Source organism: Falco biarmicus, chromosome 2 (assembly GCF_023638135.1).
Source record: "Falco biarmicus isolate bFalBia1 chromosome 2, bFalBia1.pri, whole genome shotgun sequence".
Taxonomy (NCBI): Eukaryota; Metazoa; Chordata; class Aves; order Falconiformes; family Falconidae; genus Falco; species Falco biarmicus.
In genome coordinates this window covers 113,710,768-113,717,015 of record NC_079289.1, presented here as the reverse complement: position 1 = coordinate 113,717,015, position 6,248 = coordinate 113,710,768, and the positions used below count along the sequence as shown (strand labels likewise).

General features: G+C 46.8%; 1 long non-coding RNA gene across 1 annotated transcript; it reads left to right on the top strand.

Moving 5' to 3' along the window:
* Window positions 1–822: 822 nt before the first annotated feature.
* Window positions 823–2,773, top strand: LOC130144921 (uncharacterized). Its single transcript, XR_008820290.1, has 2 exons — window positions 823–1,507; window positions 1,960–2,773. It is a non-coding gene; the product is annotated as an uncharacterized LOC130144921 (long non-coding RNA).
* The last annotated feature ends 3,475 nt before the right edge of the window (window positions 2,774–6,248 follow it).

Genomic DNA, 6,248 nt, shown 5'->3' with positions numbered 1-6,248 from the left:
GGTTCGGTATTGAATCTCAAGGAATTGGGAGAGAATCTTCTCGCCCCGGTATCTTTATGAAGACTAGGAAACAGAAAGCGTGGGTATCTTAGAAGGTGTTTTCCAGCAAGCACACACCAAGAAGAAGCCGCTCTCACTTCTCTGAATGTAAATCCAGGGTGCCAGAGGACTGGCAAGATGCAGCTTGCCTGGTTAAATGCTCAGTGCATCTCACCCTCACACAGGCAGGACCTCTCTGGAGGTGGACCGAGAATTTCTTTCAGACCTGGGCTTCTGTGGGGAGGCTGCTGGTGAGGAGTTCATTCGCACCAGCTGGGAAAGGGGGCAGCTGTGATGACTACACCTGTCCCATGGGAATATAATGGAGTCCTTTAGCTCATTGCAGTGGTTGGGGAGGTTTGCTCTGTGTCAGGGCCTGTTAGTGGTGCACTGGTGAGTTGGTTGCTCTCCAGAGCAGTGTTGCTTGAGACATTGAGCCTCAGCTGTGGTAGCGTGGGCAGCGGAGGCATCCTTGGTACATGTGTGAATCCTTGTTATGTAGGTTGTGGAGGAGACTTGGGAGTTTCAGGTTGTTTTGGAACACTCTGATCACTGTGGCTGCTTGGGCTATTTCTGCTGTTGCTATGTGGAGTTAATGGTCACCATGGCAAGGATGGAGCCAGGATGTTTGGGCTCTAACAGCATGTGTTGCCCTGTGATGTGGTTAAGCCTACGGCTTCCTGGCTGCTTGTGTGGTTCCAGCTCAGGAACTGCTGTGGTTGCACAAAAGAAATAAACTTCTTATGTGCTTCTTCAACTGCCCCTCAAACCTTGGTGCAAAAAGGCTTAGGTCCTAATCGAGCTGTTAGTCATAGCAGGTTTCCCAAGCCTTGGGGCTTGCCTGTGCCGGGGGCTAATCTCTGCGGAGTGTAAGCCAGGCGTGCTGCTGGGGGCTCTGCTCTGCTCCAGGCAGCACATGTGAAGGCTTGCCTGGGAAAGCAGGCGCTTCAGGGGGCAGATCTTTCCTTTCTGGGAGGGAACGGTGGGGAGGAACTGAAGCAACCAGGCTACCTCTCCATCAGTGTGTTTGAGCAATGAAAAATCTCTTTGAATGCTCGCTAGGGAACCCACCAGGGTTTCATAAGAAAATATTTGTGCTCCGCAGGCTGATGTGGTGACAGCTTCCAGCAGAGATGAGCTGGCTGGCTAGACAGGAGGCTGCGCACCAAAAAGAGAGGGCAAAAGGTGCTGCCTGCCAAAGCAGCAGCTGGGAGAAGGCGACTGGACTGCACAGCGTCAGCGCACACATGGTCGGTGGGGAAGCGCGAGCCCAGCTTCAATCCTTGTCAATGGCACCTCGTTGACTTTTAACGCTTCCTTATCGTGTCTGCCCTCACCTCGTAGCAGCGCTGATAAAATGCCATCGCTGGTGTAATCTCCTGAGCAGCTCTGCGGAAAACCTTGCAGAGCATGGGAGGCTGGATCGCCTGCAGCCAGCAGCCAGCGTGGGACTGCGGTCCGGAGCAAGGTAACAAAGAAATGGCCCTAACCTGAGACAAGGCGAGGGCACGATAATCTCCTAGGCTTATGGAGCACCAGGTGTGCCGGTACGACTCGCGTGGCAGCACATGAATTTTGTGTTAGAATAGGGGTTTGCAGAAGTTGGGACAGCTGTTACTTTTCAGTACCTAGCGGAGTTGGAAATGTAAGCCATCTGACGTGATTGTAGCGTGTTAGTACCCAGGGCTATAAACAACGGAGTGTGATAATGGGAAGGAATGCCCGGGGGGGTGTGTTGTTGTCTTTCTTTTTTTCCCAGAAATAACTTATTTCTCTCTCTTGGGGTATTAAGCACCTAAGTAGTTCTTCTACAAATCTTAATCATCGCTAAAAGAGGATATTATTTTTCAACATGTAACTGCTACCTGTAGGCCTACAGCAATTTTTAAAGCTCTTTTTAATTTATTATTTTTTTTACAGGTGAGCAACTTAAAGTGGTACACTTGGGAGAGCCCTTTTTATGGTTTTGAATTAAGGACCCCTTACTATAAAACGATAAGCAACAACTGAGCAGGTATGTCACTTTTGGAACCTGTAACTGGTGCCAAACTGCTGTACAGTATCTTGCCACTACAGGAGATCAATGAAAACTCGCAAGGAACTGTCTGGAAAGAAGAATTTTCCTTCTGAGTGAGAAATTTGGATGTTTAAGATTGCTTTTCCCCCCCCTTTCTTTTAATTTTTTTCTTTTTTCAAATGGATCCTAGACTTAGTGTCCTTCTTCCTGAATTGGAGAGAAAAGTCATGACGCTAAAATTCCTTGCTGGAGGAAAAGCTTCTGAAGATTTTATCAAAGACCTTACGATCAAGATCCTCCACTTTTTTTGTGGCTGGAGGTTTGATTTCAGCTTCATGGGTCCAACTATTTTAAATGACAAAAGGTGAAACAATGGACTTCTTTAGAGGAAGTAATTGTCATTAACAACAGAAACTTCCAGTGAAATCAATGAAAAGTTTCAATTTGACTTGCTGTTTTCCTCTTCCACCTTATTCAGAAAATAGGCTTATGAAGCTCTCAGCATAATTTTTAGTTCTTTGGCTACAGCTGTACTCTGTGCAATGTTATCCATTGGATGTTACTATCCTGTATCCCTTATATAGCACTTGTAACCATCCCTGTAATCGCTTCCACATGCTGCGAACTTGCAGAATGGAGCAAACTCCTTCTGCATTCCTGTATTCACATGGTCTTTGCCAAGTTCTTCATCTCCAATACTTGCTTGGATACCTTGAAGTTTATTTTCAATATCATAATCCAAAGGTTGTTATCACAGGAATATCTAGTGGTGCCCCAATCACCTTTAGAAGTGTTTTATTTTTTTCCCACCAGCTTTGATCTTCCCTGCGCTTTTGAACTGTTCTTCCCCTCTGCTCTTTTTCTCTTGTTTCTGTCCAACATCTTGTACTAGCACCTCTTTGTTCCAGCATCTTCCCATTTCTCCAGTCTTCCATCATCCCCTACCAACATCTGGAACTCTGTGTGGGAAGTCTGGGCCTTTTCCCAGGACCACCTCTCTTCATCACCCCCAGCACTTCCACTGTTCTCCCTGACAGTGACATCCGTATTACTGCACGTTTTGCTGTGTCCAAGCTCTGTCTTGCATATGGACCTGTCAAATCTCACCAGTCTTTCCTGTAAAACCTGACTTTTTGCCTGCACTGTGTGAAAAGCTCGGCTGTCCTCAGTTACACAGTACTGCTTGCAGTCCCCAGCCTCCTGCCTCCCAGGTGCTGCTGCTTTACTCTTGTCATCCTTCAGCTTCATATTCCTTCTGTGGCTTCTCCACCAGGTTTCAGCCTCTCCACCTGGACTCTGTCCCCATTTCATGGCTGTCTGCTATCTCCTCACACTTGCCGTTTTCCTGAGTGGTGTTTAACCACTCACTGACTCTTTCTGCAGAGCTTGCTCACCTTTATACCTCTTTGAAGCCTTCAGAAGTTCTTTTCCTGTGTTTCAACTTTTTTTTTTTTTTCTTGCTAGGAAATCTTTATGCTAGGCAGGATCAGGAGCACGCCACCTTGAAGACACTAAACACCTAATTCCCCTTGAAATGAACACTGATTATCTGCCCACCTAGGAGTTAGGCAGCTGAATATTATTAAGGTATTTGTGTACCAGTATGCCACCTGGCACCCGCTGTTAGCTCTTGAGACCAGTATCTGTGTTCCCTACACTGCTGATGCCACCTCACCTTAGAAGTCTGTGGTATCTGTCAGTAATGTCCCCCCAGTCTGCATTTGGTAATAGCCTAAGGAACTTCGTATCTAGTCCTCGCTTCAGTCCACCGGGGTCTGTAAGGAAGCTGTCCCTCTGTCTGTCTCTCTGGCAGGACCTGATCTCATACAGGTTTTCAGGGAGGGCATGCCAGATCCAGTGGGCACGACGCAGGGTGGGTGGAGAAGGTAAGTGTTGTGGCCAGTGTCAAAGACCAGAAGGTAAATAACCAGATTTAACATCTTTTCTTGGAGGATGGGAAGTAGCACCTAGCCTCCTCATGCTGAAATCCGCTGTTTGCAGGGGTGGAGGCAGCTATGACATTGAAGTTTGCTCAGTGGATCAGCAGAGCGTATGAAATGAAGTGTACGTATTGTTAGGCCAAGCTGTCAGGGTGGCAAAAAGTGGAATGGTGCTTCCTCACGTCTGACTTATATTCACACTTTATCTAGCTGTCTCGCTATCATTTTTTGAAATTTTAAGGAACTTCCTTGTCAGATTAAAGTGAATTTCATCCTAAAATGTGCTCCAGCCTGAAGGGCAGAGCCATTTGCCCAAGGCACTTGAGGTCAAATGGAGAGTGTTGAACATTACTTCTTTCTCCCCCCTCCCCAACACTCTAGTAAAATGTCCTGACTAGTGGCCTGCTGGGCCATGTCACCACTAGTCTGGCTTATTTTCTTTTTTTTTTTTCTTTTTTTTTTTTTTTTTTTCCCCTGGAGCACTCTTTGACACCTGCCCCCTGCATTATGTACTTAGATCAGGAAAGACAGCAAGGTAGTGTGTCCCGGTTTGAGATGGGTACCCTGCTACAGATGGGTGTGAGATATCCATGCCTTCCTGAAACCATGCCTTCGGTCAGTGTTTTCCCATGGACATCCTATGTGATGTCCCTTAAGGGTGCTGGTATCTGGTGGTGCCTTTCTGAGGCACCCAGCACCAGCCAGCCCCACTCTTTGTCCAGAGTGGGGCAGTGAGGGGATATGAGCTGCTAGCTGAGGTGCTCCTGCACCCAGCGCTGAGCAGCTCACGTCTGCTGTGGACCCAGTGTGACAGTTCACCGTGCCAGCAAAAAAGAAAGGAGGAGAAGAAAAAGGGAATAGAGAAAATAAAAAGCGGGACATGGAGATAATGAAAGTGGGGGAGTATTTCTGATATTATAACTCTACCAGATTTAGATTTCTTTAGCTCCTGCTGTGCTTTGCTAAAAATGAGGCTAGTTAGCAGCAGCAGATGTGAAAGTAACACCTGACAGGGGAATGAGAGAAGCTATGAGAAATCCATGAGTTTAGTAGATTCTCTTGCAACTTTTTTGCGGAGGGCTTAGAAGTAGCAATTTTCAAACTGTGGCCTCCTGGTTGTTCATGTCGAGTGATTGGGATGCTGTGGACGGTGAGAGAAGGGTGCAGTAAGCAAGATGCATGATTTATCTTCAATTGGGAAGAAGAGAACACTTGGGGAATGGGTTAGCAGAACTGCTGAGGGATGATGGTGTAGCTGAGAGGAAAGATGTAGCTTAGGAGTAGATGCTAACGTTGCAGCGATGGGGATGGGGATTCATGTAGCTAAGAATAAATGGGTGTATGGAAAGGATACTGGTGGTTATTTGGTAACCAGAAGCTTACATGATCAAAGAGTTTAGTAAGCCCTTCCGACCTTGCCTTGCCCTTCCAAAAATATATCATGGCTGCGTGGAAGGTCACCTCCCATCCGGTCTTAGACATTAATCACCCCCTTCAATATAGGTGGCCGATCAGGTTGCATAGGCTGGGTAAACACTGAGATATATGATAGTACATTTGCTGAGCTACAAGATCTAAAGGTAAGGTCGATATTTGGAATGGCAAGACATTTGTGAGGGGAGGCAGGATTCCTGGTCTCTTCAGCTGCTTGCCCTCAAAATGGAAGGAGAAAGTGTTTCAAATTCCAGAAGTCTTTGCAGGCTCCAGGCTATAAACAGGTTTTTCCCGTACGACGTTATAAGGATCTAACAGTAATCAGGAGATATCTGCTTTCCCATACACAGGCCTAATACTACTGGGATATGGTTTTGTGAGGGGCGTGAAGCCCGTCAGTCGGGGGGGCAGGAGTGCCCAGTGCTACTGGTGTGGATCGTCCAAGAAGATGGTATTGAAGACAGAGTCATGGGGTAAAGAAGAAATGAAAGCCCAGTCAAGCTGAAGCTGAGGGAGGCAGAAAGGGGAAGGACTCAAAACCAAAAAGGAAGATGGAAAGAGGAAGAAAATTACTAGACAAAGGTGGGAGAAGTATTGGCAGTGTTTTGTACAATTGAAAAATATACCAACCATTGAATACACTCCATAAATACTGTATTTTTTCAGCTAGTTAGGCTAAGGGCCTCTGTGGGGGCAAGTACACAAATGATGGGTCCCCACGTTCTGCTGCACTCTCCCAACTCAATGAGATCAGAATTTATCCCCTAGATAACTATCCTGAATTCATCTGGGGGGCAGGGGGCTGTGGCTCTAGCGTG